The 15,128-nt window shown below is 41.7% G+C and overlaps 1 protein-coding gene across 1 annotated transcript in view; it reads right to left on the bottom strand.

Annotated features, from left to right (window-relative positions):
• The window catches only part of SNAP23 (synaptosome associated protein 23), a 33,257-nt gene extending 20,937 nt beyond the window's left edge, over positions 1-12,320 (bottom strand). Inside the window, exon 1 of the mRNA XM_036923722.2 lies at positions 12,217-12,320. The gene's annotated coding sequence lies outside the window, so the exon portion shown is untranslated. The remainder of the gene's footprint in view (positions 1-12,216) is intronic.
• Positions 12,321-15,128: the final 2,808 nt, after the last annotated feature.

Below are 15,128 nucleotides of genomic sequence, written 5' to 3'. Positions count from 1 at the left end.
TAAATATGCCTGGATTGCTATATACTTTCCTCTTAAGACTGCTTTTGCTGCGTCCCACAGATAGGCTTTGTGTTGCTGTTGCCATTTGTTTTCATATATTGCTTGATCTCTATTTTGATTTGGTCATTGATCCATTGATTATTTAGGAGCATGTTGTTAAGCCTCCATGTGTTTGTGAGCTTTTTTGCTGTCTTTGTACAATTTATTTCTAGTTTCATACCTTTGTGGTCCAAGAAGTTGGTTGGTAGAATTTCAATCTTTTTGAATTTACTGAGGCTCTTTTTGTGGCCTAGTATGTGTTCTATTTTGGAAAATGTTTCATGTGCACTTGAGAAGAATGTGTATCCTGTTGCTTTTGGATTTAGAGTTCTGTAGATGTCTATTATGCCCATCTGTTCTAGTGTGTTGTTCAGAACCTCTGTGTCCTTACTTATTTTCTGTCTGGTGGATCTGTCCTTTAGAGTGAGTGGTGTGTTGAAGTTTCCTAAAATGAATTCATTGCATTCTATTTCCTTCTTTAATTCTCTTAGTATTTGTTTCACACATGTTGGTGCTCCTGTACTGGGTGCATATATATTTATAACGGTTATATCCTCTTGTTGAACTGACCCCTTTATCATTATGTACTGTCCTTCATCTCTTCTTACTTTATTTTGAAGTCTGTTTTGTCTGATACTAGTACTGCAACACCTGCTTTTTTCTCCCTGTTGTTTGCATGAAATATCTTTTTCCATCCCTTGACTTTTAGTTTGCATATGTCTTTGGGTTTGAGGTGCGTGTCTTGTAAGCAGCATATAGATGGGTCTTGCTTTTTAATCCATTCTAGTACTCTGTGTCTTTTGACTGGTGCATTCACTCCATTTACATTTAGGGTTATTATTGAAAGATATTACTTAACTGCCGTTGCAGGCTTTAGATTCATGGTTACCAAAGATTCAAGTTTAGCTTCTTTACTACCTAATTGTCTAAATTAACTCACTTATTAAGCTATTATAAACACAGTCTGATGTTTCTTTATTTCTCTCCCCTTATTCCTCCTCCTCCATTCTTTATATTTTAGGTGTTTTATTCTGTGCTCTTTTGTGTTTCCTTTTACTGCTTTTGTGAGTAGTTGATTTTATTTTTTGCCTTTAGTTAGTATTTGGTTGGTCTGCTTTCTTTGCTGTGATTTTATTTTCTCTGGTGACATCTATTTAGACCTAGGAGTGCTTCCATCTAGAGCAGTCCCTCTAAGATACCCTGTAGAGGTGGTTTGTGGGAGGCAAATTCCCTCAACTTTTGCTTGTCTGGGAATTGTTTAATCCCTCCTTCATATTTAAATGATAATCGTGCTGTATACAGTATCCTTGGTTCAAGGCCCTTCTGTTTCATTGCATTAAATATGTCATGCCATTCTCTTCTGGCCTGTAAGGTTTCTCTTGAGAAGTCTGATGATAGCCTGATGGGTTTTCCTTTGTAGATGACCTTTTTTCTCTCTCTGGCTGCCTTTAATACTCTGTCCTTGTCCTTGATCTTTGCCATTTTAAGTATTATGTGTCTTGGTGTTGTCCTCCTTGGGTCCCTTGTGTTGGGAGTTCTGTGGGCCTCCATGGTCTGAGAGACTATTTCCTCCCCCAGTTTGGGGAGGTTTTCAGCAATTATTTCTTCAAATACACTTTCTATCCCTTTTTCTCTCTTCTTCTTCTGGTACCTCTATAATGCAGATATTGTTCCATCTGGATTGGTCACACAGTTGTCTTAATATTCTTTCATTCCTGGAGATCCTTTTATCTCTCTTTGCCTCAGCTTCTCTGTGTTCCTGTTCTCTGATTTCTATTCCATTAATGGCCTCTTGCATCTCATCCATTCTGCTCTTAAGTCGTTCCAGACATTGTTTTATTTCTGTATTCTCCCTCCCAACTTTATTCATTAGCTCTTGCATATTTCTCTGCAGCTCCATCTGTGTAGTTATGACCTTTATTTTGAATTCATTTTCAGGAAGATTGGTTAAATCTATTTCCCCAGGCTTCTTCTTGGGGGTTGCCAGTGTTATTTTTGTCTGAATCAAATTCTTCTGCCTTTTCATGGCGATAGAGGTAGTCGTGGGCAGTTCGCACGTGTTTCACCTGGGAGAACAAAGTCCCTTCTTGCTTGGTGGTCTCCTTCCTCTCCTGCGAGAATGGCAACCCCTAGCAGCTTATGCTGGGCAGCTGTGTGCCGACGGGGACTCTGAGTCCGGTCTGGGCAGCTGCGGAGGAGGCTCTGCGTGGCTGCTGTAGCGCAGCCACTCAGGCTGCTCCCCGACTATGGCGGGGCTATGCCGGAGGGGGAATGAAGTGGGAGGCTGCTTATCACTGCGAGGGGCTTCAGAGCTGCACTGTCACCCAGGGGGTTAGGGTGCCCCGAGTTCACCGGGATTCTCAGCTGCTGAGTTGACTGTGCTGGGACGCTTCCATCCAGCTGTGTGGTCCCTGTCCCTTTAAGACTTTCAAAAGGCACTCGCTTTTCTTTTGTCCCAGGGGCGCCAGCTGCGGGTACCTGCTCGCAGGTTTTACTGTTCCATTTCCCTAGTATCCAGCACCCCAGGCACTATGTGTCTGTGCTTCTGGTGCGGACGACTAGGGCTGGGTATTTAGCAGTCCTAGGCTCCCTCTCCCTCCCCACCTCCACTCCTCTCCTCCCACCAGGGAGCTGGGGTATGGGGCGCACTTGGGTCCCGCCAGGCCGGGGCTTGCATCTTACCCCCTTTGTGAGGTGCTGAGTTCTTGCAGATGTAGATGTAACCTGGCTGTTGTGCTGTATCTTCTGGTCTCTCTTTTAGGAATAGTTGTATTTGTTGTATTTTCAGAAATATATATGGTTTTGGGAGGAGATTTCTGCTGCCCTACTCACGCCGCCATCTTGGCTCCTCCTCTGTCCTTCCTTAACTTTTTATTACAAAAAATTAAAACATCCAATAGGGTTTTTTTTAAAAAGCAGCTAACTTTTTAATAGTCTTTACTGACCATTTTCAAAGTCTAGATAGTGGGAAGCTGGTTGAAAGTAACCACAGTGATAACTACAAGAGTTAATACAAAGTACTACACATGGAAGATATTATGCTAAGAAATAAACATATGTATATGAACACACACACATTCTCATTCATTTAATCCTTACAACACCATCTTAGTCTGTTCAGGCTGCTATAACAAAATACCACAGACTGGGTAGCTTATAAACAACTCAAATCTACTTCTCACAGTTCTGGATGCTGAAAATCTGAGATCAAGGTACCAGCCTTGGTCATCCTCTTGTGAAGGCCTTCTTTCTTGTTCAAAGCTAGTGCTTCTCGCTGTGTCCTCACATGGTGCAAGGTGCTAGGGAGCTCTCAGGAAGCCTTTTTTATAAGGCACTGAGATATAATGAGTCATAAGAAATACCTATTTGGTCATATTGGTCTTCATCCAGTTTCTGAAAACACAGGAGTCTTAAAGGTGAAATGAGTGTTTTCTCGTGTGAATGACACTTTTGGACCTCATCCAAGGGCAGGGGTGGGAGGCTGAATCAGCCAATGCCCAATACTTCAGACAATCACAACTATGCAATGAAACCCTCATAAAAACCCCTGAGAAGGGTTCATTGCTTTCTTGAATCCTGCTTCTCAGGGAGAACTAGCTTCAACACTTGGGGGACCAGAACTTCACCTCCACCTGCCACAAAGCCAGACACCATGCCCCAGGAGGACAGAAGCTCCTTTATTTTGGACTTTGCCCTATGTATCTCTTCATGTGGCTGTTAACTTGTATCCTTTATGGTGTCCTTTGTTAAACTGGTAAACTTAAGTGTTTTCCTGAGCTCTGTGAGCTGCTCTAGCAAATTGAACCTAAGGGCCAGGTCGGGGGAACCTCCAATCTATAGCTGGTAGGTCAGAAGCACAGGTAACAGCTGGGGCTTGCAACTGGCACCTAGAGTGGGGGGTGGAGGGAAGTCTTGTAGGATGGAGCCCTTAACCTGGGAATCTGGTGCTGTGTCCGGGCAGACAGTGTCAGAATTGAGTTGAGTTCTCGGACACCCAGCTGGTGTTTTTTTGTGGGAACTGCTTGGTATTATGTGTGGAAAGACTCCCCTCCCACATACTTATACATGTTGGAACTAGGTCCAGAATGAAGTTATACTACTATTACTGCTGTATATGATATTATTATTGTTGTTGTATATGAAAGAGCACATCGCAGGCACTAATCCCTTTCATGAGGAGCAACCTTCATGGCTTAAGCACCTCCCAAAGGCTTCACCTACTAACACCATCACACCAGTGTCTTGCCAATGGGTTTCAGCCCCGGGCAAGTTCACTATGGATTCAGTGTGACCAAAGAAAATGACAGCAAAATGTTCTTGGGGTGAAAGGGTTATACCCAACTTTATTTCTAGGTGGCAGGTCAGTCACTAAAATCCCGTTCACTCAGAGCAAGTCTGTATGCAGCAAGCCAGTCTCTGCCTCTGGGCCCTGCTGTCCGCACAGCCGTCCTCTGGGTCCTTCTGCCTGCACAGCCATCCCATACAGCTATCCTCCGGGCCTCTCTGCACAGTCGTCCACACAGCCATCCTCTGGGCCTCTGTCCTCGGTGCTGCCACCATTCCAGCCTCTGCTCTCCTGCAGCCTTGCAGCCCTGCCACTGTGTCGTGCCCAGAGACTGGGCAGAGCTCTTTATATAGAGTCAACAGCCATGTATTGCCCACAGGTGTTCAGTGAGCTAGTCAACCAGGGCCAGGTGAGAATCCTGGCCACAGGAACTCTCATTTTATCCACAGCAGGTCAATCACTAGAATCCTGTCCACTCAGAGTGAGTCTGCATGCAGCAAGCTGGTCTCTGCCTCAGGGCCTCTCTACCCATGCAGCCGTCTTAGTCTCTGTCCTCGGCGCTGCCACCACTCCAGTCTCATCACTGTGCTCCTGCAGCCTTGCAGCCATGCCACTGTATTGCCCAGGGCACTGGGCAGGGCTCTTTATATAATAGAGTCAATAGCAACGCATTGCCCACACGTATGATAGTGAGCTAGCCAACCAGGGCCAGGTGAGAATCCTGGCCATGCGAACCTTCACTTTATCCACACCTAGTTTCTTCTGCAGTCAAATGCTCTAACCCTGCACACCTAGTTTCTTCTGAAATGTGTATTTTATGATACACTGTGGTTAGGAAATGGAAAATAAAGCACTCTTCTTCACTGCCTCCAAACAGTTTTCCTTTTCACTGTTTTCAGTTTTCTAGTTGTTTTTTGTACATAAATTCTCTCTACAGGATGGAAGTCTTAGCCTAGGCTAAGACAATCTGAATAACTGTCAAGCTTAGTTGGCCTGAATATGATTTCAGTTATTATTAATTCTCCTGTGATTAAGCTTCCTAATTGTAGGTAAGTTAATATAATTCAATAAATTGTGTTAATAAGCATAATGTACTGGTTAATAATGCAGACACTAAGGTCAGATAGATCCTGAGTTCATCCTAGTTCTGATACACAGGCAGTCTACTTACCCTATTCAAGTCTCAGTTTCATCATTTGTTAGGATAACAGTTGTATCTCCCAGGGATGTTTCAGAAATAAAATTAGTTAATGTACATAAAGTGCTTAGCACAGTGCCCAGGCACAGAGTAAAGGCTCATGAAATGACAATTATCAATGAATGGAGCATTTATACTCATGTTGTTATGTTCTTGTTCTCTATCTAGAGTACATGACACCTGGTATCAGAATGTTTGAGAAGCGAATTAGAAAGCTTCCAGGTGAACTTACTTAGAATTAGAGCAAAATACTTGGATGGTTGCACTAAATATTTTATTCAGGCAGGATGTAGCCTTGACAATCATACTCACCTTCCACTTGGTTATCTCATGCCATGAGTAATTAGGTGCCATTCTAGGCATCTAATGAAGTACAAGTATGCACACAATACACCTAAGCAGCTCTTGAAGTCTCTAAAGATGAATATGGAAAATGAATGGGGAGAACGGAAGAAAGGATTACAGAGAACAAAGTAGGAATCCAGATATGGGCCATCATTTAGTGGATAAAAGAATTTAGTTTCTCTTTAGGAATATATTTTTTTCTCTTAGATTCCATTTTTAATACAAAATGCTAAAAATGTTCAGACACGAAGAAAGAAAGGAAGGAAGGAAGGAAGAACATTACACACAATACTCAAAAGGCTCTAGGTTAGGCTCTGAGTAAAAAACTTAATTCTTCCTAAAGGCATGTAAATGAGATGAGTGTTATTTATATTAAGGTTAGTTTCCTCCTTTTCCTTCCTCTCTCAAATTTCCTTCTCCCTCCTTTTAGGGGTACAACTTTAACCATTCTTATATTGAAGCCCCAAAACTATGCAAATGTTAGTGTACCACTGAATAATACCTATTAAACATCTTGGTTTCAAAGAGCACTGAAGCACATGATTCAAGACAAAAATTGTTCTGCTATGTAAGAAAGTACCAATAAAAATCATGAACCAGAAAGACCAAAATTACACTTCAATTTTACCGAAGCACTTATTATAACTTAATTCTGATGTCTAACACCTGATTTTCAAGCCCTGTTCAACCCTGTAATTTCCACAATTCTACACTAAGTGACCAGGGCCTAATCCTGGGGAGACAGATCTAGGTGTGACTCTGATCCATTATACTGACTGTCTAAAAGAAACACTGTGGGAACAGAAAAGGAATGCTGTATATGCAAGGTTAGAAAGAGGGTCGAGAATGCAGCATTCATGCTCCAGGTAAGAGACACAGTCTCGCAGACATAAAAATGTGGCCATCTGCCAGGAAGATACCAAGTGTGGGTGGGGTAGGGATGACTGGCAAGGCTTCACCCTGCCTGAACAAAAATATTCACCCCAACCATCCAGGTATTCTGGCTCTGATTCCAAGTTCACCTATAAGTTTTCTGGTTACCCTCTCAAAATATTCTGATACTAGGAGTTCAGATGCCACAGATAGAGAACATAAGCCCTCAGGTCCCTGGAAAGGAATACTGCCTGCCAAGTAGATTTTAAAAGGGCATTCCTGTTTATACAAAAAGCAATACAGTGAGATGGTTAAGTGCCCAATATTTGGAGACATAGTAGTTTCAAATCCTGACTATTGCTGACTTAATGTCTCTGCTTCTGTTTCCTCATTAAATGAGAAGAATAATGCCTACCTCAAATGTTGTAAGGATTGAGTTAATTTTCATGCAAAGCATTCTGAACCTTGGCTGGTACATAGTGCTCAATAAAGCTATTAATTTTTTAATAACAATTATTAAACATCTCAAGACACTGGTTTTGGAATGAAAATCCGACCATGAGCAACTCTTAAAAAAATTGTGATTTTAGACTATCAAAGAAATACAACAATGCAAGGTCTCCATAGTCATGAAGGAATATAAGATGTGTGTGTGCCTGTCTGTCTAGAGATGGGGCAGGGTGGCTTTAAAAGGAAGACAGAAGACAGGTTGTGAAGGGCTTTGTACACTATAACAAGATGTATGGGTTTTATTTTATAAGCATCAAGGATCTATCCAATCTCAGTTGTCAAAACTTTGTTAAAATAAACTTAAAACAAGCTTTAAATCCAAGTCACAGAACTCAAAAAAATTAACAAGATGAGAGGATTAAAAAAATATATAGGGATCAATGATTTAAACATTTTAGTAGCAACACAACCTAAATTGTCATCAAAACAAAATGCCAGTGAATTTAAATAAGTGCAAATGGAACTCCACCAGCAATTTTATAACAAAAACAGTCATGCTATTTCCTGGCTCCACAACCCAATTCCTCCAATTATCAGAGGCACTGGATGCATGGTTTCAAGCCCCTCCCCATCATGATGAAAAAAGAACAGTATTTGAACTAGCAGAAAGAGAAATCAAGAAAACAATTCCATTCACAATTGCATCAAAAAGAATAAAATACCTAGAAATAAACCTAAGCAAGGAAGTGAAAGACCTATTCTTTGAAAACTACAAGACGCTCATGAGAGAAATTAAAGAAGATACCAATAAATGGAAACACATCCTATGCTCATGGATAGGAAGAATTAATATTGTTAAAACGGCCATCCTGCTTAAAGCAGTCTACAGATTCAATAAAATCCCTATCAAAATACCAACAGCATTCTTCAACGAACTAGAGGAAATAGTTCTAAAATTCATGGGGAACCACAAAAGACCCCGAAAAGCCAAAGCAATCCTGAGAAGGAAGAATAAAGCGGGGGAAATTACGCTCCCTGACTTCAAGCTCTACTACAAAACCACAGTAATCAAGACAATTTGGTACTGGTACAAGAACAGACCCATAGACCAATGGAACAGACTAGAGAGTTCAGATATAAACCCAAGCATATATAGTCAATTAATATACGATAAAGGAGCCATGGATATACAATGGGGAAATGACAGCCTCTTCAACAACTGGTGTTGGCAAAGCTGGACAGCTACATGCAAGAGAATGAAACTGGATTATTGTCTAACCCCAGACACAAAAGGAAACTTGAAATGGATCAAAGACCTGAATGTAAGTCATGAAACCATAAAACTCTTAGAACAAAACAAAGGCAAAAATCTCTTGAATATAAACATATGCAACTTTTTCCTGATCACATCTCCTCAGGCAAGGGAAACAAAATCAACAATGAACAAAGGGGACTACATTATGCTAAAAAGCTTCTGTACAGCGAAGGACACCATCAGCAGAACAAAAAGGCATCCTACAGTCTGGGAGAATATCTGTAAATGACATATCTGACAAGGGGTTAACACCCAAAATATGTAAAGAACTCACACACCTCAACACCCAAAAAGCAAATAACCCTGTTAAAAAATGGGCAGAGGATATGAACAGACAATTCTCCAAAGAAGAAATACAGATGGCCAACAGGCACATGAAAAGATGCTCCGCATCGCTAATTATCAGGGAAATGCAAATTAAAACCACAATGAGATATCAACTCACACCAGTTAGGATGGCCAACAGAGAAAAGACAAACAACAACAAATGCTGGCGAGGATGTGGAGAAAGGGGAACCCTCCTACACTGCTGGTGGGAATGTAAATTAGTTCAACCATTGTGGAAAGCAGTATGGAGGTTCCTCAAATAACTAAAAACAGAAACACCATTTGATCCAGGAATTCCACTCCTAGGAATTTATCCTAAGAATGCAGAATCCCAGTTTCAAAAAGACATATGCATCCCTATGTTTATCGCAGCACTATTTACAATAGCCAAGAAATGGAAGCAACCTAAGTGTCCATCAGTAGATGAATGGATAAAGAAGATGTGGTACATATACACAATGGAATATTATTCAGCCATAAGAAGAAAACAAATCCTACCATTTGCAACAACATGGATGGAGCTAGAGGGTATTATGCTCAGTGAAATAAGGCAGGAGGAGAAAGACAAGTACCAAATGACTTCAATCACCTGTGGAGCATAAGAACAATCAAAAACTGAAGGAACAAAACAGCAGCAGAATCACAGAACCCAAGAATGCACTAACAGTTGCAAAAGGGAGAGGGACTGGGGAGGGCGGGTGGGAAGGGAGGAAGAAGGGGAATAAGGGGCATTACGATTAGCACACATAATGGGGGTGGGGGTGGGGGAAGGCACGGGTAAGGCAGTATAGCACAGAGAAAACAAGTAGTGACTCTACAGCATCTTACTATGCTGATGGACAGTGACTGTAATCGGGTATCTGGTGGGGACTTGATAATGGGGGAATCTAGTAAACACAATGTTGCTCATGTGATTGTATATTATACCAAAAAAAAAAAGAACAGTATTTGTCATGACTCCTTTGTCATTCTACAGATGTGGAAACAAAATATGGTACTGGAATAAATGTTCAACAGTCTTGGGTGCAAACAACATCATATATATATTAGACATACTAACACATACATACTGTAGAATACAAACAGTTTTAAAAATTTTCCAGAATGTTCAAGACATAGGGACCAAAGGAGAAACAAAAAGTGCCTTAGCTCAGAAGACAAAAAAAGGAAAGCAGCTGATTTCACAAAAAATGTCAAAGAGCAAACATCCCTTTCTTCCTTTCGCTATTCTAATCTTGCATCTGGTGAAACCAGATAAGTGTGCTAGAATTGTGTCACAATAATGAATGTCATCACACGGTTCACAGAATTTTGAATGAAGTTCATCGGTCTTAGGGTGTTGGAATTTCAATCCTCACTTTGTTTTAAAAATAGATTAGGCCCAAAGCAGTACCTTCCAAAATGCAGAGCAAGAAAGAGAGATGATTTTAGCTGTTATATAAGCAATAGTTTTATTTATTTATTTTTAATTTTTTATTAAGGTATGATTGCTATACACTCTTATGAAGGTTTCACATGAAAAAACAATGTGGTTACTACATTTACCCATATTATCAAGTCCCCACTCATACCCCAATGCAGTCACTGTCCATCAGCACAGCAAGATGCCACAGATTCACTATGTGCCTTCTCTCTGCTACACTGTTCTCCCCGTGATCCCCCACACCATGTGTACTAAACGTAATATCCCTCAATCCCCTTCTCCTTCCCTCTTCAACCGCCCTCCCACACCCCTCCCCTTTAGTAACCACTAGTTCATTCTTGGAGTCTCTGAGTCTGCTGCCATTTTGTTCCTTCAGTTTTTAAGCGATAGTTTTATAATAGTAACATATTATAATGTGTACTAGAAAAAGGTATAAAATACATAATTTCACAATTACTTTGAAAGAGGGTAATGTTAAAGTCTATTCAAAACATGAAATAATACACAGATGGTTTCTAAAAGGCAAAAATTATCATGGTGATATGGTTCATGATAAGTGAAGTATGACAGCTTTCCCATAAGCAATATGGCCTATTTTTTGGTTTGCTTATTGGTTCAAAGTTGTGTTCCGAATGATTAGAAAAGATGTGACTGTTGGTGAAGTGAGACTGTTACTATACTTAAGTTCATTTCGAGTAAAAAAAAACACTAAGATGCATACAGAAATTCTACTTAGGGGCAAGAGCTTAATATTGTTAAGAAAATAATGGCCCCATAAGACATTACTATTCTGAAACTAAAACTCTTAGCAATATTTAAGCTGTAAGCTAAGTTGTATGACCATTTTACTAACTTTCAAAGGAGCATGGTAATGTGAAAAGAGAGCTTTCTCCTAGAATTTATGAGTATGTTCTTTCTCACTACCTCTTGTTAAAGGAACAAATGACAAGTGACCATGGATGTCTTAGACATCAACTTTGCTGGTGGCAGAATTTTAAAAATTTTACTGTGAAATAGTTTAGGATAAGATCTCAATGTATCTAGCTAATGATATCTCATCAATTTCAAGTGGTATTTTCCAGACTAGGTAAGAACATAGCAAAACCATTTCTACCTGGCCGTATCTGCAGTATTTTACTAGGACATCTGGAAACCAGTCTTAAAGGGCACCAGGGCAGATAGAGTAATGTCCCTTTCAATTCTTGAAAAATATGCTCCTGAGAAGCTACATTATTTTCACAAGGCCGAGGGAACACTGTTAGAAGCTGCCAGTATCCAAACTTCCTTCTCCCAGTGCCCCCCGACACCCCCACTGCTCAAAGGAGACGACAATAGCAAAAGGCAAAACGATATTCCTTGTTGATCTTCTAATGTCTTTCGGTTTCCTAACATTGTGGTGACTAATGACGAAAAAAAGCGCGATGTGAAACAGCACTTTCCAGTACTTTCGCTTCCCAACTTATTCCAAACCCCGAGTTGTGAAATTCGTTCTTTTACCGATCCTTTTCTTCATGCATCTGCAGTAAAGCCGTGGGGAAGAATGGACTTTGCTAGAGAGCACGGACTCTCCAACGCCACCGTCTCAAAAACTTTCTTCAAACAACTAGCTCCGAGTTAGCTGACCACTGTGATCACCACACAGTCTACTAATCCCGAGCACAGCACCACTGTGCGGGTGGGGGCTGGGGCTGGGGGAGTGCGAGTTTACCTCGACTTGGTTTCGAGGAAGGGGTCAGAAAACCACCGACCGCCACTCTTCCTCCGCCGGCCCCGGGATGTTCTTCCTGCCCCGGGCGCCCTCGCTGCTGGCCTGAGTTGCCCAGTCCGGCCAGAGCTCCCCTCCTCCCCTTAAAGCCCTACCTAACTAACTTCTCAGCCGCTACGATATCCTCTTTCTCCTTGGGACATGATTCCAATCTTCACCCGGGCCAGCTCCCTCCGCCCCACTTCTGGGAACTCACCGAGCAGTTCCGCCAGTCTTCTTCAGCCGCTGCAGCTCGGACACCCTTAGACCAGATCCGGCTGTGCCCTTCTCGCGCCTGCGCGCGCCAGACCCTCGCGCCTGCGAACTTCCCCTGCGCCGCGCCGCGGACACACCCCTGCATCTAGAGCCAATCGCAGTGTGGGGGGTTTAAATCTCCCTGCCACGCAGGCGGAGAGCTTGGGGAGTCACCCGTTAACCGGACAATTCGAATCCCGCCGCAAGGTGGAAAGTGTTCAAGCAATAGCCATTTACCGAGGGCAGATCTTATGCCAGGCATTGTGGCGGATAAACGCTAAGAAGAAGACGAATAGAATCCCTTCCCTGTCCTCCGGGGTCTTGATCTGTCTAGACCGGGAGAGCGATATGTAAACAAATAATGGTTAGGCTATAGTGCACGGCGTATAGAAAGTCCCAAGGCGCCCTTGGCGCAGAATGAACAAGCGCTTTATTCTTAGGGTCACCTAGAAGGGTTCTCGGAGGAGGTGAGTTTTTAATCACGAAGGAGAAGTAGGAGTAATCCCAGAACTAGACTGTGGGAACGGCGTATACTGAGGAGAACACAGCACCTTCTGGAAATTCCTTGTAGTTCATCTCGGTAGAGGCTTAGAGCTTGTCATGTATTTCCGGGTGAAGGGGGGAATAAGCTTGAAATAGCACGCAATGGCCAGATCTTCGAAAGTTTTACATTTTTAGACTAGTAAGCCTGCACTTCATGCAATCATTTTTAGACTAGTAAGCCTGCACTTCATGCAAATCACCACTGAGAGCTATTGAAGGGTTTTAAGCAGGTCTCGGAACTCTTCCAGGCACCTCTAAGAGGACAGTGCTGGAAATTTTTCTAAAAAGAGTGTTTCAAAGAAGAAGGGCTAGTCAGTCTAAAGGGTCAAGGAAGAGAAGCCTGAAAAGTATCTTTTGAATTTAGTAACACAGAAGTAAGTCATTGGTGATAGTGAAAGCTATGTGATGGAATGGGGTTGAAAGATAAGATTCAAGTAGTTTGGAGAGAGGGAAGATGCAGAAATGGGGACAGATGGTGGAATGCTTTTATAAAGTTTGGCCTTGGTGGAGAGGAGGGAAAGAGGATAACAAGGGGTCAAAGTCTTTGGTTTCTCCTTTTCGGATTTTTGTTTGATTTAGGAGAAACCTGAGCATGATAGGGAAAATACAACTGAGAAAAAACAGTTGAATAAAGAGAAGAGCTAGTAAGTGGGTAAAGATCTTGAAAAGGTAAGAGTAGAGGCAATCCAAATCACTAGTGGGAGAAATGGTCTTGGAAGAGAGAGGATAACTCTTCAATTATGAGAGGAAGTATGTGTCTGTAAGTTTGTTTAGTAATAGAATTTGAAGTTCTCATGAAGTAGGAGGTGAAGTCAGCTGCTGATAGAAAAGGAGTTGCGAGATTTAAGGGAAGTGGAGGATTCAGAATATTTTTGTATTAAGTGATAGAGTAAGTTAACTAGAGAAAAGTAGTAGGACTAGTAAGCAGTGTTGAGGGTCTGTATAAGATTGGGGAAAATGAACTTCCTGCAGTTTCTGCCCCCCTGTGTGGATTTCTCAAGCAGTAACTACTACTTAGGGCAAGAGTGGGGACAATGTACTGTTGAGTTCCTTTAGGGCTGGGATGAACACTGGTATAATGCCATGGTTCTCAACCAGGGACATTTTTTGTTCTTCAGGTGACATTTGGCAATGTGTGGAGACATTATTGATTGTCAAGGTGACTGAGGGGCTGATAGGGAGGAGAATGTAAAGGGGAGGGGTGCAGCAGACATCTAGTGTGCAGAGATGCTGCTAATGCACAGGACAGGACAAGAATTGTCTCCAAAATGTCATTTGATGCCAAGGTTGAGAAACCCTAATGTAGGATTAGCCTGATGCTCACCAACAGCTTACCTTGGTCTTCTACAAGCTTCTTCTAGGATGTTGGCCCTGAGCGTATAGGGCAAAGCAGTTCTGCTGCTGCATGCCTTTAAAGGAGAGTAGAATGAGCAGCCTACCCCAGATCTTGAGTGTTTCAGGGACTTGTGATGTCACAAATACAGAATTGGAACAATTCCTCAATCCTCTAGAAGCAAATCTGGATTTACACACAAATAGAAGGAGGTGCCTACTTTGACTTAAGGCAGTGGAGGTCTTGTTAAAATAGATATTGTTAGAAGTTCAATAGTTTAGGAGGAGTTATACTTCACACCATTATCAACCTTAATGTAACTTGGTTTATCTGATTAGTTTTAGTCACTAAAATAGGATCCTGAGGGAATATATACAGGCTACTTTTAATAAACATAAATCTATTAAGTATTAATAAGAATATAATCATTGGTATTGATGGATTGTCTGCTCTGTGAAAGGCACCATTAATGAATAGGCACTTGACCTAGTTATGTCATTTAATCCTAACATCCTGAGAGATAACCTAACCATTTACCCTAATTTTGACTCTGAGGAAACTGAGGTTCCAAGGAAACTTGTAGTTTTCCCCAAATCACAAATTACTAGTAGCTAGGCTAAGATTTGAACTCAGATCTGTCTTAAAGTTCTTGCATCTTCCACTAAACTTAAGTAATTTTTACAAGGAAGGAGTGGTTGGAAATTTAGCTGAAACAGTTGTTACTGCCTAAAGGGAATCATGGTCTTAGGAAAAGAGGAGCAGGAGGAAGGCCCAGAAAGAGCAGAGAGAATGAAAAAGGAACCAGGGAGACTGGTCACAGGAGCGCCCAGTGTAGTGGAGTAAGTCTTCTGCAAGCCAGCCTGCCTTTGATCTTCCATTATTTTTGAAAAAAGGCTCTTTCCCCTGTGTCCGTTGTTCACTCTTGTGTGTTCAAATAAAGCTAGATTATTGAGAAAGGCGGACCGCAAAAAGGAAAAAAAGTGAGTACGGCGGCGGCG

Source organism: Manis pentadactyla, chromosome 11 (genome assembly GCF_030020395.1).
Source record: "Manis pentadactyla isolate mManPen7 chromosome 11, mManPen7.hap1, whole genome shotgun sequence".
Lineage (NCBI taxonomy): Eukaryota > Metazoa > Chordata > Mammalia > Pholidota > Manidae > Manis > Manis pentadactyla.
Note: the sequence above shows the minus strand (reverse complement) of the source record. Positions and strands in the feature narration are given on the sequence as shown.